General features: G+C 40.7%; 1 protein-coding gene across 8 annotated transcripts in view; it reads right to left on the minus strand.

The window, feature by feature from the left end:
- RBFOX1 (RNA binding fox-1 homolog 1) overlaps positions 1-26,498 on the minus strand; it is a 2,554,959-nt gene that overhangs the window by 1,468,838 nt on the left and 1,059,623 nt on the right. The gene's annotated exons all lie outside the window — the stretch shown is intronic.

Consider the following 26,498-nt stretch of genomic DNA (forward strand, 5'->3'; position numbering starts at 1 on the left):
TTGCTTACGGTAACTGCAAGGTGGGGTATCAAATAACCAGCTCAATCACTGCCAGAATGCGTGATATATGCAATATTCCAATAGCTTTTGCAATATGTATTCACAATCAAGGAGTCATAAGACAGTCAGTATAATTGCAAAAGAAACAATAACTACCCCAAACTGAACTTACAGTAAATAACCTGCTGATTTGCAATATTAATTACCAAAAAAGACAAATAACGTGTGTCATCAATATGACGTTTTGCGGTTTTAACCTTCATAAGCTTGGTAAAATTTGTAAGGGACAGAGCAGCTTATCCTTTGCATGGGATTTTCACTGTCTCTCCCTGTGTGCATACTTGTACTCTTGTTATAACAATAAAGGTGCCTCAGGCTGTCTGATCCAAAATCAACTGGGTGGTGGTCTTTTCCCCAACAGTAGTTTCTAGGTATGATCTGATAATTTTTCATACCTGGCTTAAAGCTTTTTACAGCATAGTTTCAGCCCTGTCTCCTCTCTCCAGAGAACAACAGACTGACAAAGGGAAAGTTTTTTTTTTCCCCCAATTTTAAAAAGTTCTAGCCCTCCCATTTGCTCTTTTGGTCAGGTGCCCATTCCCTTCCTTTTACCTATAGGCTTTTTTAACCCTTTACAGGTAAAGCAAGTAGAGAACAGGGATTTTGTAGCTAATTGGCTGGCTGGGTGTTCATAAAAGGGAGCTACCCTTTCTCTCTCTCTCTCTCACACACACACACACACACACACACACACTTCATTTATCATGGAAATAGTCCATAAATATATAATGTTTAAAGGCACTTGTATATTCCATTCAACATACAATCTGAGCACCAATATAATCATAAGATCTGCTGAAAATGTAACTGGTGTATTGTGATATCATGTCTATTTTACAAATAGTGAGTAAATATATATTTTTGCCTTCTTGTTACACTAATAAAAAACACTGTAGACAGTAACCTGAAACACTTCTTAAACAGATGCACCTCTTTAAACCTTTGCTTTACAGTATCAAGAAATACGTGTAACACTCAACCATGAATTGCAATGCTTAAAATACCTTATTTCTCCAATAGAAATGCCTGGACAACGACCCCATGCATAAAAAATGATCATATTTTTTCATATAGCATGGAAGTTTCTGAGAGGAAAAACATTATATAATTCATCTTGTCACCATGAAATATTCTTTGTGATTCATTTTACCATTATATAATATGACATATTTGATTTTGCAGAAAAATTGACCACCGTAAGTGTACAACATACATTACATCATATGAAATGTACATACTATAAGGCCAATGTTTTAAAAATAGAGATCTCAAGTTAGGCTCCTAAGGCCACGTTCAGAATTTTCAATAAGAAATCTGATTTTCAAAGGGAGTTCCTACTGACTTCAATATGGATATACAGCTCCTGTGAAAATCAGCTCCCTTATTACTTTAAATACCATTGTAGGAGTCTAACTTTAGGTTCTTATTTATGAAAACACTAGCTAATTTATGTATTTTAATCTCAAATATATTTGTTCCATCATTTAAGTCAGATGGACTGCTGATGGACAAATTTTAAAGTTACAGTATCTAAGTACCTGCTAGCAAACCAACACTTAAAATTCTGTCATTCTCTCAATTCAGCCAAGTGCTTCAATTCTGAAATCTTTCTGTAACAAATTAATGGTTAAGAACCCATGTAACAGTGTTTCAGAAAACTAAGCTGTAAATCTGAGAACTATAATACAAATAATAATTTGCACTAGAATGTAATGCAGTGCCTACTTGTGAAAGTAAGAGCCAGGGACGTTCAATTTGCCATGACTTAATTTTGGCATCCCCTGCAAAATTTCATACAGGGTACTTATAATTACACTAAATATTTTCTAAAGGAAAGTACATGATGGCACACAACACATATGCCTTTGTGTGCCCATTCTGGCTCCATAGTTTCAATATACACAATAAGCCCTTAATGATAGAGGTTGGTACTTCCCTGTCTATATTTTATTGCTGACAACGGAATAAGTCAAAGCCATTGATGTAGAAGTTAGTGTCATTTGAAAGTTAAGAATGAGGTTATTAAGATTTGCCTTCCTCCCAAAGGTATCTCAGCAAGTAAGCCAAAAAGGATTTGGAAGAAGAAATAATCTGCTGACAATAGAAGTGCCCAATGCTCAGTGAGTAGGCAGGGAGCCATTGCGTAGGAATGGAAAAATAAGGCAATGAATCATTAAGCACATTTAAAAGCTTAAACTCAGCAACCCTGAAGCAATACTACAATCTTTTAATGTAATATTTTTATCAAACATTTCCAGACCTACTTCATATATCAACTTTGGCATCTGTCAGTTAACTTGTCTTCTTGACAAAAAGACATCTCCTAAGAAGACCACCTTGCTGAAATGATTACTAAGACCTAAATCCTGCAAGCACTTATGCATGCAAGCACTTTACCCACAAGTATCTCACTGTATTCAGGGGATATACTAACATGAGGAAAATTCATCATGTGCTTATATGATTGCAGCACTTGTGCTTAAGACTGTTACTCACATTAATACTAACCACCAACCACTTGACCATCCATGCATGGCCTGTTATTTTTTTACATAACAATATACTCATTTTCAAACAAAGATTTTATAAAAAATAACATGTATACTCCAATATAGGGAAAAATGTAAACTTTATTCAGAACTGGTTCTTCACAGCTGCTATCTTGTGGTCACACTTATTTTTATTTATTTATTTTTGCAATATGTTACATGAATTTTAAGGAAGAAACGTTGTGATAGTAAAATCTCTTCGCCCCATCCCCCCCTTACTAACTCAAAATGTAGATTAGGCCAGGATATTAATATGAATACAACTGGTCTATTTACCAATGCCAAAAGATGAATTTCTATAAATCCTCAACACAATTCTGAGTCCATATTGAAAAATGTGAGGATAAATCAAAAAAACTTATTTATTTTTTCCTTACAAGCCTTTATCGTGCATCTCTGCCTTAAAAATAAATAGTTCTTAGAACATGGTGGCATGTTCATTGTTAATAGTTTATGCTCAGAAAATCAGTCATGTGTAAAATAGGTATATGTTCATATAATTGGCTACAGTATTTTGCTACGTGGTTAAATGCATGATTTCCTCTAATAGAATGCCATTGTGGTCTACATCACATTTTCTAGTTCATAAAGATCAAATGAGCTGTGACCATAGCCTCCCAAACTTAATGGGAAGTTCATTCAGTGACTTCTGAGTTTAAATTGTGTTTTTCTACTATGAATCAATAGATTTAAACACATTAATGGATCACTTCACCAAGAGGTCTAATCCTGAGTGACTAATATGGTAGATCTAACTCAGATTTATTGCTCTTGTAGCATGTTAAACGAAAAGGTCTTTAATCTTTGAAATATAACAATGAATTTGAATTAACGGAATGATATCCACTTGATGCAAATCATACAGCTGTCTATGTATTCATGCCTCTCTAAAAGTTCATAACAATAGCTTTCAAAGTTCTGCTTTGTGAAATGTTAGGGGTAATTATTACACTGCTACAAACTTTTGCTAAACAGTTTTTCACTGCTCAAACTTTCTGTAGAACTATGGAAGTAGATGTGTTTTACCATCTTAAAGACACTTTAACTCAAAATCCATTTCCTTATTTTTCTGACCTCTTCTTAGTATGCACATATCCTAGCACTGTACAAGATGTTCTTTTTATCATTGTAAGTAATAACTTTAAAGATATTTGTCTCCATGTACATATTACAAATACAAAATAGAGGCATGGGGAAAGAATCATTTTTTCTTATGTTAAGCAAGTGTATAGTCCAGTTATATATATTCCACATCTTATATAACATGACCCTGAAATGAAAGGAAAATTAGTCATTGATAATTGTTGGAGTCCCTCATTTCCTTCCATCACATGGAAATTCCACACTACCAACATTGTAGCACCCTCTACCAGTAAGCATAGAGGCAAAGGAGAGTGAAAAAGGTGTATATAAAGAAAACTCTGCCCTTCAAGTCTTTGATATATCTTATGAGAGGAGGTTGGCTTACTTAAGAGGTGGCTTTGAAAAATTTCACAGCTAAATTTGCTTCCACTGTCTATATCCACTTGAGAAAGCAAGAGGAGTTTAAGAGGCAAGGACCATGACTGAGGTCATATCAGCTTTCCTAAACCAGGAATATTTCCTAAATATCTTGGCTAGAGAAAACATTCACTGCAGAGTTGGAGATGGACAGCTGGCCATCCCTTCACAAGTCAGATTAATATGCGACTTTACCAATGACTAAGAGGGGTATGGTAGCCTTACCTTTATTTTAAAAGGTATTTTTCTGTTCTTATTCCTCTGGACATGTTCATTGCATAGAAAGGAACGTAAGGTTTCATGGGCCACCACTTTGAAAATATAACAGTGTTCAAAAGAGAGATCAGGATATAATTATAATATGAAAAAAGTAATTGTAGGCCCACCTATGACAGAATACAGATTCACAAAAAATCAACTTCTTTCAGACCACTGAAGGCACTGAAGGCAACAACCTCAATACAGAGGACGCACTAAAGAAAATCAATGTTTCCAATTTGTAAAGAAGGCATATATCAAATATTATTAACATGATCTATAAGCACTGCATAAACCTATTTATACCACACACATTAATGATAAATTGACCGAATAAATTCTATTATTCTGAGAAATATTGCAAATAACATGCTGACATGTCAGAAAAGTGAAAATAATAGTGTTGACCTTTATGCTATTTCTCCCTTTACAGTGTCATCTATTCCACATTTCAGCAATGGTTTCACCCACCCCCATTTCAGTCACATGCCGGATCTGAATGTTTTACATTGTAAAGTCCTGTCTTACTGTATATTATTTACATGACTCTAGTATGAAACCCTGTTTAATAGCAAAAATAGGCTGCACTTTTCCATTCTGCAGCTAAAGAGCTTTTGACAATGTCAGCAGGAGATATCCCACAGCAGGGATGGACATGGAAGGCAGCGTTAAGTCTGCTACTGACCTCCATTTCCTCTCTCATCCCAGACAAGTGGTGGTAATACAATGTAGGGGATTGTCTGAGCAAACTTACTGAATCCACTGATACCCAACTGCAGAAGAAACATTCTCAAAAGTTAAGCTAAAGCATCAATTGTCATCTGAGATTTCAAAATACATTCACATATAGGATGGAGAATAGAAATATCTCCATGCAGGTGGAAAATTGACTCACCTGATACTAAGACAAAATGGAACTTTTAAACTTGTGCTTTTCATCTTTTTTTTTTTTTGTTTGTTTGGGGTTTTTATATATATATATATATATATATATATATATATTTTTTATATATATATAAAAAACTGTACATGATCTGTCCCTCATGCTCTCAAAAATCAGTGCAACCTGGGCTCTCAAACCTACAGGTAGATAATTTCCAGAGGTTTGTCTACACATGAAAGTTGATCTGGAATACTATAGGATGTGACTTTACGGCAGATTAACTATTCCTGATTAATTCCATTTGTAGACACATTTATTCTGGAAAACAGCGCCTTATTCTGAATTAGTTTGTGGATTGAGTGTATTCAGAATAAGATATTCTTAGTTCAGAACAAGAGCATCCACATATGGAGTTAATCAGGAATAGCTATTTCAGAACAACTTCCCCATAGACAAATCCCAAATCACCATATACTTGGCCTGTCAGAGCCCTGTACTACGTAAGTGATCATCAATATTTTCTTTGTAATGAAGCACAAGAATAACAAGCTCCCATTTTCTCTTCACTCACAATTTAGCACTGAGGATTATCATCAACTATGAGAAACATTTTGGCTCTTTGCAAAAACAAGCAGATAATCCACTCAGATTTACCTCTTCTCCAGGTCATTCCAAGGGCATGTGACTGAAATTCATTTCAATTTAATAACAGTTTGGTAGCCACTCTGAAATGAGCTGGTGGTTATAGTCAAGACCTTAGTGGATAAGTGTTTACATCACCAAAATCATAAAACACAAATAATCAGGCAGTCTCAAAAACCCAGAGATTGCTGCTTCTGTACAGGAATAAGGCACACACTGTAAGGAAGTTTGAACTGCTGTTGCCCTTCCCCCATTTCCTTTTTCTCTTCTGTTCAGAAGAGGAATAGCAAATTACTTTGGTCTCCAAGATTTAGGGTAACCAGAAGTCCCGATATTATCCGGACAGTCCTGATTTTAGGGGACTTGTCCCGCGTCTGACCTTACATTGGTTGGGATGCACTTTGTCCCGATATCGGGACTGTCTGGTGGAGAAGGACTGCAAGCTGCCACCGACGCCGCTCACTACTTCTTCCAGGGGCAGCTCCCAGCACCCGCCTGCCGGCAGGAGACTTCAGTGCAGCCCCAGGCACAGAGGCGGCAAGGAGGTCTCCGCCGTGTGCTGCAGGGGTAGGGCTTACAGGCGCCAGCAGCAGGCAAAGAGCACCCCCGACCCCACCCACAACCCTAGGAGCCAGAGGGACCTGCCTGCCGGATGCTTCCCAGGAGCCACTCCAGGTAAGCACCATTGGGACTCCCCACTTCGCCCCCTGGCAGGTCCCTCTGGCTCTGGGGGCAGGTGGGGAGAGGGCTCTGCGTGCTGCCACTGCCTGCAAACCCTGCTCCCTGGCTCCAGCAGCTCCTATTGGCACTTTTCTCGGCCAATGGGAGCCACCAGCCACGGAGCTCCTGCTTGTGGAGGGCACAGCATGTGGAGAGTCTGGAGACTCCCCTCGCCACTCTCACCCTAGGAGCCAGAAACCTCCCAGCAGGGCTGATGAGTGCAGCCAGGGAAGGGGGCAGGGTGTGATGGTGAGTGTCTGGGAGGTGTGTGTGGGGTGGTGCTGGGCTGTAAGGATGTGGAAGGCGCTGGACTGTTGGGGAGGTTTGTGTGTTTTGGGGTGCTAGGCAGTGGGAACCTGTTGCGGGGATGCTAGGAAGTGGGGGAGATCTGTGTGTGTCAGGGCACTGGGCAGGCGGGGGTCTGTGTGGGACGTTGTGTAGTTGTGGTGGTGGGATTGTGGGGAAGGGCAGAGGGAGTGACAGGGAGGGAGGGAGGGGAAATCTGTGTGTACTGGGAAACTAGTGAGTGGGGGGGTTCTGTGTGGGGTGTTGGGCAGCTGTGGTAGGGCTGTGGGTGTGGGGGCGCTGGGTAGGGGTGGTGGTTTGCACAACACTGTGCCTTTGTTGTGGGGAAGCTCTAAGCATAGTGGTTTCAGGGGGTGCAAAGCATAATGGATCCAGGGGACACTGGGCAGGGGAGCTGTGTGGTGCACCATTTGTCCCGATAGGTAAAATTTTACATTTGGTAGTGAAATAGAAAATTAGTTAATTGGGAACGTCCCATTAAACCCAATTGTGGTCGGTTATCTACTAGCAATTTTGGTTTTTCAGGTTGTTTTCCGGCGTAATGCAAATTTAAGGTAAGGATATGTAGTTTACAGTTCTGAACCACAGTGCCTATCGTAGGACAAACTACAGTGGGCACGTAACAACACATAAGCAGCACAGAGACTGCACAGTTGTTTTCAGTGGCTAGCTATCTAGCTAACGGTCTTCAGCCAAAAACTCCACCTGAAATGGTGACGGCAAGGGAGGAGCCAACTACCAAAAAACAAAGACGACAGTGCAGATACAGGACAGAATGAGAAGCCACTTACACTTGGATTTGGAAATCCTATGAGTGTGATCCAAAAGCCTTTTGTAAAGCACGCAGGAAGGAATTTAGCATTGGCCATGACGGTGAGTCTGATGCTAAGCATCATGCTGAATCAAAAAATCATGGACAAAACACCCAGCTTCACAAGAGCAATACCCTGGTCTCACATTTTTTCAGCAAGCCAAATGAATCCTTCAATAACAAGGTTGTCGCTACTGAGCTAACTCAAGTTTACCACACAGTAGTCCATCAACACTCCTATCGCTCATGTGACTGTGAACTGAAACTGGCACCTACCTTTCATCCAGATTCAACAACTGTGAAGCACGTCAGTTGTGGCCAGACTAAAGCAGAGGCATTGATCAAAAATGTGCTGTCATACTCTCATTTTTCCAGAGTCCAAAAGACTTCATGAAATTTTACTATGTGTCAATCCTACATTTGGAGAAATGGTTTGATTTTTCAACAACTGGCTACCTGTTCAATACCCAGTGCTTGAACATCAAAGTTAATAGGGTATTCGAATACAAGGATCTGTCTGCAGCCATGACAGCTGTAAACCTTCAGAAAACAGTAGATCTTGATCAGCTCTATGATGAATACTGTATCATCAAGGACATCAACTCCAAGTTGGAGTCTGGAAACCATTCAGTTGTGGATCTCTGGTCTCAAGTGCTGAGAAAGAAGGATAGTAGCACCGAATTCCTGAACATGGCAAAGCTGGTGTAATATGTGCTCAATATATCCGTAAGCAATGCATACTCAGAGTGTGTATTTTCAATCATGAAAGGTGCATGGACTGATGTCCGGAATCGAAGCAGCATAGACTTGGTGTGGAGTGAAACCCTTGTCAAAATGAATTTCCAGATGAGTTGCAAGGACTTCTACAGCTTTGTGATTGCCCAGAAGCAAGTCATGACTATGGCAAAGTCATCTAAGAAGTATTAGACTTCTAGCATATCTGAGGCATATGCAAATTGGGAAGTTGATTTATTGACTGAATAAAAAACCCGGCCCTTTACTCCTGTTTGTTTAGTGTACAAATAAATCTGTATGTTTAAATATGTATTATGACTAAGTCTATAATTTAGACTCACTGATTCCAGATCTCTGTGACGTAGTTTGCTTCAGCTGTCAGTGCCTGAGCTGAAGGCAGGACTGGGCGACTCCCCTCTGTGACTGTGGCTGGAGCCAGATCTAGAACTGGGACCCTTCACTTTCCTGCCCTGCTACTGGATCTGACTTTGCAACCAAGATCCTGCACCCCAGTCCTGCAGCTTCAGCCGGGGGCTGGAGCAGGAGCCCTGTGCCCCTGGCCCCGTGGCTTCTATTGGGGACTGGAGCTGGAGCCATGAGTCCTTGGCCTGTGGTGCAGGCTGCAGCCTGGACTGTACAATCCCTCTTGCAGCTTCCTAGGGCTGTAAGCCACCTCTCATGGCTCTGGTCGGGGCTGTACCCCTGTGTCTATCGTCATCGTTGTCATCTCTTCTCTCCCCTCCCCCCAAATGTGTCCTGATATTTCACTCTTGCAATACGATCACCCTACCAAGATTGCCTGTCTAGTTTCCCTGAATAAAATATCCTAAGAAAAATTTTCTTTGAAGGATAAATCAATTGAGGAATATTTGTTAGCACATTATCAATAGTGCACCATTCATAAGCACCAATTTCAGCTAATTCATTCTATATAGTGTTGATATCTCACCTAATTTTAAAACTTCCATTTAAATTTCTTATTTCTTTTAACTGAATGCACATTAAGAAGTAGAAGGAGTAAAGAGTCCTGTGGCACCTTATAGACTAAACAGACGTATTGGAGCATGAGCTTCCGTGGGTGAATACCCGCTTCGTTGGATGCATGTGTAGAGAACTTTATTTTGCTCATTTTTCTTTTGTGTAACTCTATCTTGCCAAACTGCAAGATCAAGTCATTCGAACTCTTTGCTAGCAATAATGTCAGCATAAATCTTGATCATTAATGGAGAATGAATTAACTAATTGTTGAAATAAATACTTGCAAACAGAAACACAGCCTACACAGTAGTATAGTAATTTTAGTTTCTGAACATTCTTATCCTGCAGCTTTAAGGTCCACGATTAACAGCCCAAAAATTAGTCTCCCTACCGTTTTATATTATATGTAAATATTTGCAAACCCCTGTGTAATTCTGCGCGTTATAGCAAATAAAAGTGATTCAATTCTGTTTTTTTCCTGTTGCAAAATAAGTAATCAATGCTAGCACCCTAACGCTCAGCAGCCACTATTGCAACAACAAATCAATGCATACATTGGAAGAAAACAGATAAAGGAAGGACTACTACTTTGCACTTCTAAAGTGATTTAATCTAGTGATCTCAAAGTGTTCTATATGCATTAAGCCTCACAGCCCCCTCTGCAAAATAAGTACCATTATCTAAATTTTATATCAATGAAGTGGAGGCCCAGAGAGCAACAAAGTGACTTTCCCAAGGTCGTACATCAAGGCAGGGGCACCACCAAGAATAAATTCCAGGATTCCTAACTCCCATTTCAGTATTCCATCTGCTAGGCAGCAGTGCCTCAAGAGTGTGAGATAATTACAGAAATTACCCTGCATTATCTGTATGATCCCAAGAGGAAAAAAGAATGACAAAGATTTTCCATTCACAAATGCCATATACCCCTGACTTCAAATTTCAGTGTGAAAAACCTAAAGTCTTCAGCAAAACAAATAGTTGGGATAAAGCACATCTTGGCTCTAATAAAAAAAATAGGATTAAACTGTGGTCTTCAATACACATGGTGAATCTCATTCCCAAAATACTCATCTGCTTATGGAGTGTATATTGATCTGTTGATATCAATGAAAGGTCTGTCCACATAAGGAAAACAGAAGCAAGACTGGTAAAAATGGATATGAAAACACAATTTTACCCTCAGTCAAACTCAGCTCATTTCACACCTCCCAGAACTTTTGAAAGGAAACCAACTGGTAAGTAAATCATAGTTTTCTTAATTATTTAAGTCCCAATCTTTCTGAAGAGGGATGAAGTCTTAAATTACTACTATTATTTGGAATACAGAATACTACACAACACAACTTTGTCTACAAACCATCAAGCAATTACTTATTTGGGTGCTTTAATTGAAATTTAAGTGTCCCATATATTCCATTATGTGTTCCTTATTTACTTCAAAACCTGCTGTAAAATTCTGCACCTGGGTTACAGCTACAAGTTTAAAACGTTCTGGAGAACTGCAGAGAAGGAACACTGAATCCTCCCCATTAAGAATCCTCTCTATTGATTCTATTTTCAGGCAGTTTTTCCACCTTTAGCTGTATGGATAAGAACATGTTTAATGGTCCCGTCTTAATTACTGGAACTGGCTAGGGACAGTGAGAGTGGCTGAAGGACAAAGCAGTGACTGTGAAGGACATTACTAATCTTATCACAGATTCCTTTGGAAAAAGAAATACAACTTCTATCTCCACCCTAGTCATTAGTCAGATATAAACAGCCATTTGACTTGACATGGTTATAAGCCCTATTATCACAGTCTAAGCTCATTCTTCATGCAGCTTATTGGAAGATAGATGATGGCCCACTACCAATTCCAGTTAATGGGGTTAGACATATTTCTAAACAATATGTGCGAGGTAAAAGTAGCTAGATGTACATAGGGAATGATTCACTGCACTTTCCTTGTGTAGGAGAAATCCAATTTTAAACACTGGAACTTTTCCAATAAGGAAAACAAATCTGACCCCTCTGACTAACTCTCTGTTACAGAACATACCAATAAGGTTTTTTGTTTTTGTTCTTAATTTCTTCCACCCCTTTCTTGTCCAGCAAATAATGGTGACCTACAGACAAATTTGTATTTATAATGAATTATTTTAGTAAATAGTTATAACTCTGTCTTTATGGTGTTATGCTTCAGAATATTATTTAAGTTTTGTTTCCAGCATTTTCTACCAGCCTGTTTTTAACCCGAATTACTATGCTATTTAATAATTCTCACAATACCCAAGGAAACCTAGGAAATGTCATGTAATAACACATTTTTCTTGTTCTCATCTACGGTATTGGAAGGCACTTTCCCCTCCTCTAAATCCATCCATAAAACCCATTTATTCCAGCAACCTTCAATAATCACTATTCTCTCTCCCATCTGAAATATCCCATATTTATGTCTGGTTGGCCGACCCTGAACATTTTTGTCTATCTGTAACATGATAACTTTTGAACATTGCATTTGATCAATTCCAAAACTTCTCAGAATATTCTAGGAAGTAATGGCCAGGATTCTATTGATCTGGAAGACAGTCAGAAAATTGAAAGGGGGGGGCATATGAAACCCCTGGCAGCTCCTTAGAACAGCCACAGCTTCAAGTACCTCTACAGTTATCTATAGATCAGAGAATGGGTTGATAGCAGCCATTAATGCCTTCCAGCATAACAATAACTCATCATCTGTGCTCATTTTCCTAATAGAGTTCTACACATTACACCCTGAGTAATTGATCTCCTACACAAAAAGAAGATTGGTGGAGGAAAGAGGGAGCGGGGAACCCATGGAAAGAAAAGGTGGGCACACAGCCCTTGTCATGGGGAAGAGAATAGGATATCCTGGAATGTGGGGCAACCGCTAGTCAGGGGAGATTGGGGAACCCTGCTATTTGTGGCAACAGTGGAATAAGAGTGTGCACTAAGTTCCTGGCCTGGGGTGGTAAGAATGGGGATTCCTGGAATGGGGAAAATTAGGAGAGCACACAGAGTCCATGGCCTGGGAGGAAGTGGGAACAACAGTGCTCACAGAGGCAGGAAGAATGGGGGATCTTGGTATGGGAGGAAGGGAAGGTAAAGGGGGCACACAGAACCAATGGCAGGGAGGAGATTAGGGGTTAGTTCTATCAGACCAAGAAGGGGATGGGAGGGTGGCACAAGGGAGCTTGTGGGGACAAGGCGAGGGATGCAAGGAGCCCCTGTTGGGTTCATTAAGCTCAGTGTACACAAAAGTTACAAAGTGTGCAGCTCCCTGATAAAAGTAAGACCCAAGGGAAGAGAAGGAAAGCTTGTATGGAGCATTACATTTCTATCAGCCTCTGCACAGAGGCCAGTGACAATATGCCTGGGGAATGTCACGCCTGCTCATGGTTAATGTGGGTGATGCTACACTTATCCTGTCTGCAACGGCCAGCAGAGCTGGCTGGCAATAGAGGGGAGCATATACTGGACCACCTGACAAAGTGGCAGAGCTAATACTGTGGAATGTTTGTCCCAGGAGAAGTTCTGAATGACTGCTGCAGCACAGCTTCCTCTGCCGCATAGGCTCTGGCAGTGTGACATAGCTAATCTCTCACTTGTAAGCTCTTGGGGGCCAGGAATGTCTTTCTGTTCCCAAAGCATCATGTAAATGTACAGTATGACTCAAGTGTGTGTGACAATACATAGGACCACAACAAGGATGCAACAGCAGCATGAGAATTACTCACACATGATTTTTACATGTCATAAAATCTGAAGTGTGTGAGGGGTAATATTCAACATGATTAGAAGGGACAAATACCATTCCTGTTCATGTAAGTCATACTGCCACATCCCCATGGATTGCACTGAACAGCTGTGTACACAGACTTTATCTAGTTCCATTAATTACGTCATGAGTTTGAGACTTTACACTGTTTTTGTTGACAACTATTTAATTTAGGATGCCTTTCAACTGAAGCCAGAATTTCTTCAAGGTTTCAAAATCTGAGAATATTTTGTACTTAGTTACATCCTCAAAGGAATCTTTCCGAAAAAGGTCATTTTCTACAGTAAGAATAGAGAGTATACATGATATGCCATGGGACATAGTATGTGCAAAATTGAAATGAGGATTAAATTAAATTTACAATGCCATTTAGCCATGTATTAGTCATGTTCAGTGCTAAAAATCCAAACTCTGAATAAATGACAGTATTATTACAGCACAATGCAAGTGTAAACTTTTTGCCTTGAAGCATAAAAAATAGAATCATAGAATATCAGGGTTGGAGGAGACCTAAGGAAGTTATCTAGACCAACCCCCTGCTCAAAGCAAAACCAATCCCTGGACAGATTTTTGCCCCAGATGCCTAAATGGCCTCCTCAAGGATTGAACTCACAACCCTGGGTTGAGGAGGCCAATGCTGAAACCACTGAGCTACCCCTCCCCTCAACGGCTATATTTTAATTAAAATTGTTAAAACAAAGAGTTTGACACAACGCACTTAAATCTTCAACAACTTTAAATATTAGTGACCTTTATGTGAGGAAACTTCAGGGACTAGGACTCAATTTGCTATTGCCCTGAACACTGGGTAGTCATGTATAACAGTGCAAAGCAGGTGCACAATGCTACTAAATGAGAATGGTAGTATTTGCACTGGTGAAAATGACCTGACTGAGGAGTTACATGGTGTAAACTAACTGGGAATGAGTATGCATTAGTGCTAAGTGTCCAGAATCCTCAATGCCAAGTGGTTCTGGCAAGACCCCTTCAATAAAAAAGAGTGCCGCACTATCTGGAAATGGGGCATGGGGAGAGTGTGCGCTGATCCAGCTTCTCCCTTAGCAGCTCCCACCAGCAGAGTTCATGTCCACTCCTGAGAAAGGAAAGATTTGCTGGAAATTTATGTCCGCACACTATGGAAGGAAGCGTTAGAAAGACTCCTGCCCTCTTCTGTGGTAAATTCCTTGGAGCAGAGACACCTCAGATAGCACAGATGAAGCTTTCCTGAATGTGGCTTTTCCCATGTGTAAGAGCAAACATAAATACTAGAGCTAGGTGTATAATGTATTTTTCTGTTTATCAGCATTTTCAAAAAGCCCCTGCAAAATAAAGTTAGAGTTGGACCAAAAATCAAAAATTTTGAAATATTTTGAGTCAAAAAGTCAAAAACAATTTCATTTTGTGTCAAACGTTTCATTTCAACAAAATAATCCATTTTTAAAACTTATTTTAAGGAAATTTTGAAATGAAAGTCATTTTAAAAAAATCAAAACGTGTTTCCAAAAATCTCAAAACTTTTTCTTTTTTGTTTTTTTTTGGATTGATAGGGGTGGGACATCTGGTGTCAAAATGAACAATTATGCAAAATTAATAAATTAATGGGAAAAGTTTCAGTGTTACCAAATCATTTTTTGCCAAACAAGTTTTGGACAAAAATTTTACTCTGTTCTAGTATACTCCTTTTCCATATCCTGTAAGATGTTATGGCAGAATCATTAAAACAAGTGGTGTCAAAATGCAAATACCTGGAAAAGTAATACTCAAGAAAGAACCACAATAAACTTGAAAAATGAGTAACACAGATCCACCACAGTGATCAGACCTAACAAACTGAAACAAACACCTAAAAGAGAGGCTACCACATTTGAAAAATGGCCCAACCAACTTGCTAATTTACTTCTTTTTGAAGTCCAATCATATAATGTTCTGCTGCCATCCTGCGTGTTCCACTAAAGCTAATGAGAGCAGCAAGTTGTTCAGGATTTGGTGATTGGTTGTGACATAATGTATCATCCTTACAGGTCATATATGTTTAAAATCCACACTGGACTAGAATTCTGTAAGTGAAGTGACTACAATTATTTTTTTTTTTTATAGTACTGGTAGTATGCTTCACAGAAATCACTGATGGAGACTGCATGCTTTCAACACAGCACTGTCAAATAAAGATCGGCATTCTCTGCTTGATTTTTCTTTTATGGCATATACTAGTTTTCCCTGTGTCAGTCAGTATGCACATTGACAGATTATAAGAAGTTATTTCTATTTAAATTGAGATCAGCTTTTGGTATTGCACAACATATATTTCAATAGGTGTCATGGCCAAAAGGATTTGATTCCTTATGCAGTTGCACAGGCTTTGACCCTATTTATTGGTATTAAGTAAAACATGCACACAATGAGGGATTTCTATTTGCACAGTATAGCTGCCAACTTTCTAACTGCACAAAACCAAAAACCCCTGCCCTGCCCCAACTTTTCCCCAAGGCCTCATCCCTTCTCCAAGGCCCTACCCCTGCTCACTCCATCCCCCCTTCCTCCGTCACTCACTCTCCACCACCCTCACCCAGTTTCATCAGACTGGGGCAGAGGGCTGGGGTGCGGGAAGGGGTGAGGACTCCAGGCTCTGGGGTGGGGTGGGAGGTTAGGGGTTTGGGGTGCAGGAGAGGGCTCCGGACTGGGGCAGGGGGTTGGGGTGCAGTGGGAGTATGGGCCCTGGGCTTCAGATGGGGTCAGAAATGACGGGTTCAGGGTGCGGGAGAGGGATCTACGTTAGGGTGGCGGGGGGGCTGAGGATTCCAGCTGGGGGTTCAGGTTCCTGGGGATGAGATGTTTGAGGTGGAGGAGGCTCCAAGCTGTGGACCAGGACTGCGGTGCAGGAGGGGGTGTGGGCTGTGGGGTGGAACGATGGAGGGGATGGGGTGCAGGAAGGGGCTCAGGGCTGGGGTAGGGGCTTGGGAGTGGGGGCTTCGGGAGGGAGTTTGGGTGCGAGAACAGACTCCGGGCAGGGGCAGTGGGTTGGGGTGTGGGAGGGGTTGGCAGAATCCCTGAGACACTTAGCATGGCTCTCAGAAAGCAATCACCAGGTCCCTGCAGCCCCTAGGCGCAGGGTGGCCAGGGAGGCTTTGTGCACTGCCTTCACGCCCAGAGAGGTTGACCCCACAGCTCCCATTGGTTATGGTTTCCGGCAAATGGGAGCTGTGGAGCCGGAACTAGAGGTGGGGGCAGTGTGTAGAGTCTCCCTGGCTACCCATGTGCCTAGGGGCTGCAAGGACCTGGCGGGTCACTTCTGGGAGCAGCACAGAGCTAGGGCAGGCAGGAAGCCTGCCTTAGCCACAGGTCCCCGCTGTGCCACCGACCGGACTTTTAATGGCCTAGTGGGCGGTGCTGACTGGAGCCACCAGGGTCCATTTTTGACCTGGCAACTCTAATTGAAGTCCTTGTGAGCCATTCTGTGCATTATGTTGAGACATTCTCTAGCATATGAGAGCATGTAAAAGTTCAATCCTATGCTCATGGAAGTTACTGGATTTTTTTCCACTGATATCCATTACCACTGGATCAGATCCACAAAATAGAAAAAAAAAATATTTCTATGATATGTAGCCACTTTGCATAAAATATATTTTTCAGTCATGGAAATCTTTATTTTTCCCCATCTCAGATATATTTCAAGGTTTTTAAAGGATTTTACTGATTTTTTTAAAAACATTATAATGGGGTTCTTATAACTCCCTTTCTATTAAGCAGAAAATAGGTCTCAGCTAGCTGTTGTAAAATGAGAAAAGTATCATGTCATTAGCTGTAAAAATTCATGATGCTAAAACCAGGCAGGAGCAATATCCTGATCAGTGTTCCCTTTAATTTTTTAGATCCATGTGCAGAAAGAATTTTATGTGCACTAATATGTAGGTGACGTGTGACACATCACCCCCATATTGGTGCACATAACAAAATACATATGGTAGGGGGTGGGGCTATGGGGTTTGGAGTTGTCAAGGTATGATTCCCCACTCTGAACCTTACCGTCCAAAAGATGGGGTACCTGCATGAACCCCCCTAAGCTTAATTATTAGCTTAGAAATGATATAGCTGCCACCACCCAAAAACACAGTGTTTTGGGGCACTTTCTGGCCCCCAAACCCTTCCCTGGGGACCCCAAGACCCAAACCCCTTGGATCTCAAAACAAAGGGAAATAAACCATTCCCCTCCTTTCTTCCTCCCAGATTATCCCCTCGCGGAGTAACACTGGGAGATTCCTGTGATTCAACTCCTTGAATCTTAAAACAGAGAGGAAATTCACCTTCTTCCCCTTCTCTCCCCCTCCCACACTCTCCCTGAGAGAGAGAGACAGTAGTCCTAACACAGAGAGAAATCAGGCTTTTCCTCCCTCCTTCTCTCCTTTCTCCCACCAATTCCTTGGTGAGTGCAGACTCTCTCCCCTTGGGTCTCAAAATAGAATAAAAAAAAACAATCAGGTTCTTAAAAAGAAAAACTTTTAATAAAAGAAAGAAAAAAGTAAAAATTGTCTCTGTAAAATCAAGATGGAAAATGTTACAGGGTCTTTCAGCTTATAGACACTAGAGAGAATCCTCCCCCCAGCACAAGTACACATTGCAGCAAACATACAATCCTTCCAGCAAAAATACACATTTGCAAATAAAAAAAACAATCAAAAGACTAGACCGCCTTTCTAACTGGTACTTACTAAATTGAACAGGAGAAGCTGTTTCAGAAAATTGGAGAGTCTGTATACATGTCTGGTCCCCCTCAGAGGCCAGAGAGAACAAAGAAAAACCCAAGAAGCACAAACAAAGGCTTCCCTCCACCGAGATTTGAAAGTATCTTGTCTCCTGATTGGTCCTCTGGTCAGGTGTTTCAGGTTTACTGAGCTAGTTATCCCTTTACAGGTAAAAGAGACATTAACCATTAACCATCTGTTTATGACAGGAGTGTGGGAGGGGGCTCAGGGCTGGGGCAGAGGGTTGGAGTGCAAGAGGGTGAGGGCTCTGGCTTGGGGTGCGGGCTCTGGGTGCAGGCTACCCTGGGGGTACAGCGGGTAGAGAGGATTCCCCCAACTCTCTCTCCCCGCAGAAGCACCTAGGCTGGGGGGCGGGATAGGTGCCTTTCCCCTGCTTGCAGCAGGTCTGGGCTGGGTTGAGGGTGGGTGAGGGCCACCACCCTCCTTGTTGCAGCAGGTCAGGGGCTGGGCTGGGTTGGGGCCTGGCACACCTCCCCTGGCTGCAGCAAGTCGGAGGCTGGGCTGGGTTAGGGTCAGGGTCAGGAGGGGCACCCTTCCCCTAGCCACAGCAGGTCCAGGGCTGGGGCAGAGGCATCTCTCCCCACCGCAGCCCTGAGCGCCTGCACAGCACTTAATAGGCTGCTATGCAGCTTAGAGGGAATGCAAGTAGGGAAAACAGACAATCACAACATATTTACAGACATTATGATGGTGCATTCTATATACGGTATACAACAATACCTTCCTTTTACTAAGAAATATGTTAAAAGCCTAAACTCATTAGTAATAATTAATTATGTATGTGTCTTAGTTCAGAATTACACTGTGTCTCAATAAAAAGTTCAGCTCCATAATTCCATTTCTCTATAGTAAAATAATACCCTGGGGATCCACAGACCACAGGTTGAAAACCACAGTGATAGTGAAAAGAAGTTGAAGAAAAGCACACTCAAAGAGCAGTCCATTAAAGAATAGTATTCAAGTCATTTGGTTGTTTAAAAAAAATAGTTGTGCAGTGGGAATAAAAAAGAAAAATTGAAAAATTATAGAATGTAAAATTACTTGTTTTAATAAATGATGTTCTAGTCATGTTGGTCCAAGGATATGAGATACAAGGTAAGTGAGGTAATATATTTTATTGGAGCAACTTCTGTATGTGAAAGAGAGAAGCTTTCAAGCTTCACAGAGCTTAGGACCCACCTTTGTGTCTCATGTTCTAATAAAGAAAGTCAGCATCAGCCACAGCAGAACAAGGAAATTATCCAGTATCAATAAAGAAAATTAATATATTTAACAAACTATTCAGTTGCACACATACAGTATGTTTGAAAAACGTGCACACTTATGATGGTCTTCCAGAATCTCTAGACCCTAGATTCTAGAGTAGATTATTATTTTTTTTTTTAAAGTAGCAGGTCAGTGACAGACAATGTTAAAGCAGACAAATATGTACACACTAGTAAAGCTGCAAATATTTTACAGATGTTGTACTAAGCCTAGAAATGCTTTGGTATTTCCATTTACTACCAAGCCTAGAACTGGCTGAAAATTTTCCATTGATACATTTTGTCAATCGAATTTTTTGACAATGGATAAATTTTCACAACAATTTCCACACCTACTAAAGACATTCCTTTGCCCCTATGGGATTCGTATGGTTGTGGCTTTCTAAGGGACACAGTTTCCCTCAAGACTAATTTGTGAAGGAATTTCCTGATCTTATTGGCTTAGAGATTTTAAAATGAGGTGTAATATGATATTCTCCAAGGGTACATCCAGACTACTCACTGGATTGGCGGGTAGCGATTGATCTATCGGGGATCAATATATTGCGTCTTGTCTAAACACAATATATCGATCCCCGAATTCACTCCTGTCAACTTCAGAACTCCACCTGGGCGAGCGGTGGAAGCGGAGTCAACGGGGGAGCCACGGCTGTCGATCCCGCGCCATGAGGACGAGAGGTAAATCAAAATAAGATACGTCGACTTCAGCTATGCTATTCCCATAGCTTAAGTTGTGTATCTTACATCAACCCCCCCAAGTGCAGTTATAAAGTCAGTAGTACCTGTATACTTGTGCACAACTAAGATTACTTTAATTGATGTTAGTTGCGGTAAGTGACTCAACTAATACATTACAATGGAGGTTTCTTGCACCATAGCAAAAACTGCACAAAACTTGAAAGCAGCCTTAGTGGCATGTGCTTCCAGCAGTTTTAAGGAAAGACATTCAGCAGCCAATATACCTGCATGGACTCTTTTAGAGATTGCTTAGGAAACCGGAGTCTGCCAGAAGGATTTCACTCAAAGGAGGGTCATTGTAAAGTCTAATGGATGAAGACAGCAAGTCCATGAGTTCAAGTGACTCAATCAGCATTCAGACTGACATTGAGAAGGAAGTATGGGAAAGTGTCAGCAAATTAACCAGCCTTCAACTGGGCAAAGATTATGTCTAGTAGTGGAGAGAACTGTAATGGAACGTGGATACCAATTTATTAGTAGCAACTCTGAATCAGCCTGTAAAATCAACTAAAGAAGGACAAATGAGAAAGGTGAAATACAGGCTCAAGTAACCTGTCCAGCATGCCACAGGAAACATCAGAGTCTTGTAATGCTGCTCAACACTAAGGAGGCAGGTTCAAGAAGCACCTAGTTGACACCAGGCATGGTCAGAGGCTTAACAGAGACATTAACATAGTTATACTCCTTCTGACATTACACCTTCTCATTAAGCATTCAGATATTATGGCGGTGAATGCATATAAGTAGATAGATGGATTATATAAGTACAGTTACTCCCATATTAGTAAAAAACTAACAACCCTTATAGATATCTTCATTTAGACAAAGTTTCAGGAATACCACTGCTTTAGGTCATATCAAATGCAGCTGGACTAAAGCGAAGAATGGAATGCAGGTGGTACTTAAAAGCAGTGAGACAGATGTAGTACGGATTGCAGGACAGAGCATTCTAGGTCAAAGTGATAAAACAAGACCGCAGAGGAACATCACAGGACAAACACGAAACTCAGTAGTGATATGTTCCACTGGGAGCATTAACATCTAATCAGGAACAAACAAACTTAATACACATCTTTCCACTGTACAATAAATATGTTGGGTCAAGAGATTTCAGTGGAATTACTCTAGATTCATTCTCTTGTACAGAGATCAGAATCTTGCCCTCTGTCTACATTTATTTTCATATTTTTAATCCACTTCATATTTTTTCACTATTTTCAGTTGCTCTTTCCAACTCCTGAATTCAAACATCAAGTGCTACTTTCACAGTGCAAGTCATATAGATGAGGGAAGGCCTTTGTCTGGAAATTAGATAATATTTTTAAGGCTTGATAAACATTTGTTGTTCATGGTATTTAATACTGCAATTAAAATGCTTGAAGGATAAAATGTAGGGGGAAGAAAGCCTGAATTGCAATATTGTTTTCAAAAAAGGTGTTTTAAGATTAAGTAAATTTGGGTATAATTTATTGCACCATCTGCAGTGTATGGTCATAACTGATAGGCCAGCTGGTTGCAAAATGAGATACAGTATGTGGGATATTGCACTGTATTCCTCAGTCATATTATCACTTTACAAGTGATTCCCTTCCATTAAACGGTGAAGTGTCCTTTCGGTTAAACGGATGGAATTTTGCGCTTACTATTTTTAAAACTAACTTACTGAGGAAAGGGTCTCTGTTCTCAAAAGCATAAGAAAAGGCTATCTCTGTGAACAAACCTCTGTCTCACTTCTTCACAACATATGCTCAAATATACCACCACATTCCAGCTAATGTGTGTGAAAGGAGGACATGCCTTTGGTCATGACATGTTATGGTCTCCTTTGTAGCAGCCTGAGTTTGTGAACCTTCATGGCATGCTGTAAGGATCATCTTTTTTGTAATGGGCTGTATGGTGAGGCTGAGGGGGACGAGTGGTGATGTTACTGAGGGGGTTTATTACATTTTTGTTATATGTTGTTGTTGCTGGGGTATTATGTTGATGCGGAAATTTATTGTGTTTATTTTATAAGATGAAAACTAGCAAGGGTCATATTGTCAACCTCTTACTTTCATTTGGGTGGTGTTACTTACACAAGTAGACCCATGGACTACACCAAAATGTCTTATGTGAGCAACTGTGCACCAATGAAAGTAAAAGGTTCGTACTCTGGCTCTACACATATTCCTACTATTTTAGTATTGGAAAATTATTTCATTTTATTATTAGAATAATATTTATTATTAGAAAATAAAGTCAATGGGAGCATTCGTGTATTTAAAGTTAAGCATGCACATAAGTGTTGGTGGATCAGAACGGATAAATCAGAAAAACCAAGATAAGCAACTCAGTTATTGTGACAGTGTCTTTTAGGGAGCATTTTGATAATGAAATCCAATGAGAAATTAAAACGAAAACCAATTCTGTGTGATTATAAAAGGCAGAAACTTTTTGTTAAACACTCTTCTTTCAAGCACCTCCTCCTCTTTCCCCCCACCAAATGAGAAAGAGTATGTAAAAGGTGTTCCAGCTGAAGTTCAAATAGATTTTTCTCCATTTTTATAAGACTGTAGGGCATAAAAACCCTAACAGCACCTCTTTAACCATGAAGAGACATCTCAGTTTCTATTTCAAGCTAGAATCTATTAAGTCTGTTCAATTTTTGATTTCCATAGCTGTCGGAATTCGTTTAACCTACAGTTAGCATGTACCCTAAGGCCATGACAGTGTCAACAAATGCAATGACTTCAACCATTGTCTGATGCTCTGTACAAAAGAACTATATTTAAACACAAGATGTAGGTACGAGTTGCTGTCATTCCAGTTACTGTGCCAGAACGCAAGTTAATTTAAAAAAGAGAGGAATATACAATATCACTACTGAATAGTTGCATAAATAGCTGTAGATCCATGAGGCAAAAAATAGAACTCTCAGTGCAGTCCAAAACTACTGTTGTGCTTTTCTAGTATTCTAAATTATAATTTTACACTGGTCTGAATTAAGAATAGGCATGGATTTTATATTTACCATTTTTTTCAGACTGTTTCTAAAATATGTTACTGAAATACATATTTAGCATTTAATCCTAGTTGGTTTTCAGCCATATACAGTACTATCTACCCAAAATTATTTTGGAGATATTCCAGTCTCTATGTATTAATATTATGTTTAGGAAACTAATGATTCATACTTTGTAGTAGAGAAAAAGACAGATGATATGTCATTTTGATTTCTCATTAAGAAGCTAAACTGGATGGTTATATACATATATTATACTGTAATTTTTTATTTGCACATACTTACAGCTTTTTGCACACCCACAGATATATTTATTTACATTTTTTTTCTTATACACACCTAAATAAATTAGGTTACCCCATAAACTACTCATTTCCCATTTTTTTTTTTAGCTTTGAATATCAGTGTCTTATGATTTAGCAACAATGCTTGTAAGAGACAATAAAGTAAAAGCCTGATTCTGCAAACACTTGTGCATATACTTTAGGCATCAAAGTCAAAGGGACTACTCACATGCTTAAATATTTGCACAATCTGGACCCAAGTTATTGGGTACTTATTAAACGTAACTGAAAAAATTCTTTCATGATCAGACCTTGTATCAGCAAACAACAGTTTTTTATGGTCAAAACAGATTTTTCCGATAGAAATGCTGAAATAAGTTCAACTTTAACTTCATATCCTGCATTATAAATAAATGCCTATTTGGGCTTAGAAAATATTTTAAAGGGAAACAATAACAACTTGAAACTTCTTTTCTTGTCTCCTGAACCATGTTCTAAGAGGTCACTGCAGATTTATCAGCGGAGGAATGGCAGTGCTTATTAAACTCCAAATGGCCTGAATTTTTCCATTTTCCTGCAGCACATTTTTGTTCAAGTTCAATTAAATCCATTATACAAATCATTGCCTCATAGCCTAAACAGAAGGAGGAAGTTCACCCTCACCCATCAGTGATTGTTGTAGAAACTACAATACAATAAGCTTTAAAATATAGCACTTTATAGATCTCCTATTAGAACGCCCGACACATCCTAATAGGTCTGCCTTTCCTCCACAGCAAAAAAACATAAAAAGTCGTTACCATTAGAAAGAGTGAAATACAGTAAATCCACTCAAAATACCTAGTTTTTTGTTTGTTTGATTTTTAAGGATGATCTTCTCATCAGCATACTGCAATACATTTAATAAATTGTTTTCTTGTAAATTGGCCCCAGAACTACATAGTGTACTGTTAACAGCAGACCTGAGTTTAATACCAGGTGTAGGGGTTGATATGCAAATAATATAATGGGTGCAGGTAGCTGGCTATAATTCCTGTTTGTATTTCCAGCCTATTGATCCATGCAGCAAGATTGTAGCAAGCACCATAAACAGTATGCAATATATACTGTATTTGTGCAGAAGATACCCAGTCCATTCCTTCCAACAGATATTAAAATGTCACTACATAGGGCATGTAACATACAACTACATTAATGACCGCACCTGTAACCAGGGGTGGGGGGAGAGATTTGGCTGGCTGGGTGAATGAAGATAACAGTGCTTCAGGCGGGGGTGGGGGGAAGACAAAAACTGCTGTAAAAGGGGGGTCAGTATGATCACTGATTCATCCCCTGGGAACGCAGGGTTTAAAAGGAACAGATCAGTGCCTGAATCTTCCCTTTTACATGGAGCAGGCTGAGGCAGCACCCACTACCCTCCCTCAGAGCATGAGGGAACACAGCACTTCAGCATGTCTCAGCATGGGTCCACAGGGAAACAGAACAGTAAGAAAGGGAGTAATTCTCCCCTTCCTCTGGTATGGGTAGGGCGAAGCACGTATGAGACAGTAACAAAGCAACCTGCAGACTACTTCAGTCCCTGGGTAGGGACACAAGGAGAGGGAGTGTTTCCCCCACCCTTCCCCCAGGCAGCTGTGTGGTGGGTACAGGCATTAGTGATTCAGGTTTCAAGTTTTCTCTGCTAAGTGCAGGGGACAGCAGGGGGCAATTTTGCTCAGCTCTCAGTTCATTGTGGAAACAGGACTGTAAGCAGTGAAGGGGGAAACCAAAAGAAAGAGGAAGCCCCCTCCTCAGTGCTTCCCTCAATCCATGCAGAGATAGGCGAGAACACATTAGTAGTGCCAAAAAGGGAGGGGGAGTTACCTAGTTAGGCTATGTCTACACTGGCAATTGAACGACAAAACTTCTGTCTTTCATAGGTGTTAACCCCTCTATCCCCCACAAAAGACAAAAGTTTTGCCAGTGACAAGTGCCAGTGTGAACAATGCTTTGTCGGCAGAAGTGCTCTCTCCCCAACACTGCAAACGCTGCTCGTTGTGGGGGGAGGGGAAGGGAGTTTTTTTGTCGGCAGGAGAGATGACAAACAGCAGCTACACTGAGCAATTTATGGCAGCACGGCTGAAGTGACACAGCCATGTTGCTAAAAGCTGTGTAGTTTAGACATAGCCTTAGTCAGTGCTAATGGACATACTATCCTGGGGTATAGGTAGGAGGAGAAGCAAGACAGAAAAATCCCTCCCCTCCCCCTTAGCAACTGAGCTGTGATACTTTGGTTAGGCGCTGGTTTCAGGTTTTTGCTTGGGGCAGGCCAGGCACAACTTCTCCCTTTTCTGTCACGCTCAGCACTAGAACTGGGAAAAAGGAGGGATTCAAATGCTGCATAGGGCATATGTAGTGGGGTTATAGGAGTCAGGGGTAGTAGCCATGCACCTGGGGCAAGGATCTGGAGCAAGGACAGGGGTGGATGGGCTGGAGAATTTCTGTTTCATTACCAAAGGCAATCCCCTCTCTTCCCCAAGTTCATGGTTTGTGGGACTCCAAGAGAAGCAAACTTCTACCTCAGTCAGCAGGAATTTTCATGCAAGTGTTTAGGACAGTTGTTTCTAAGGTTGTCTTCATAGCATTTGGTGTTTACAAAAGTACAGCGGATCACCTGGAGCAACTAAGTACAAGCTGTGAGGGCAACGCTGAATGCAGGCATGTGTCACTGCAGATGCATGTGGGATTGGGCGCAGACTTCAGGAGGGTGCAGGAATCTGTGAGGACAGGCATATTTGCAGATTACATTTTGGGGTGCAGCATCTTCATGCCACAGCGGTAAGGATATGATCCCAGGGGGAACCAGCATAGGGGTTAAATCAAGTGCCACCCACAAGTTGGCAATGGTACTATTTCCAGTTCAGCTGGAGTATCAGAGGGGCAGCCATGTTAGTCTGGATCTGTAAAAGCTGCAGAAAATCCTGTGGCACCTTATAGACTAACAGACGTTTTGGAGCGTGAGCTTTCGTGGGTGAATACCCACTTCGTCAGATGCAGGTAGTGGAAATTTCCAGGGGCAGGTATATATATGCTAGCAAGGCAAACTAGAGAAACAAGGTAGTCAATCAGGGAGAAGAGCCCCATGCAGCAGTTAGAAAAACCAAGGGAGGAAAAAGGATAAATGACACAGCAATCAGATATCAGAATGGCAATATAACAAAAAACTACTGTGGAAGCACTTC

This window comes from Chelonoidis abingdonii, chromosome 9 (assembly GCF_003597395.2).
Source record: "Chelonoidis abingdonii isolate Lonesome George chromosome 9, CheloAbing_2.0, whole genome shotgun sequence".
In the NCBI taxonomy this organism is placed as follows: domain Eukaryota; kingdom Metazoa; phylum Chordata; order Testudines; family Testudinidae; genus Chelonoidis; species Chelonoidis abingdonii.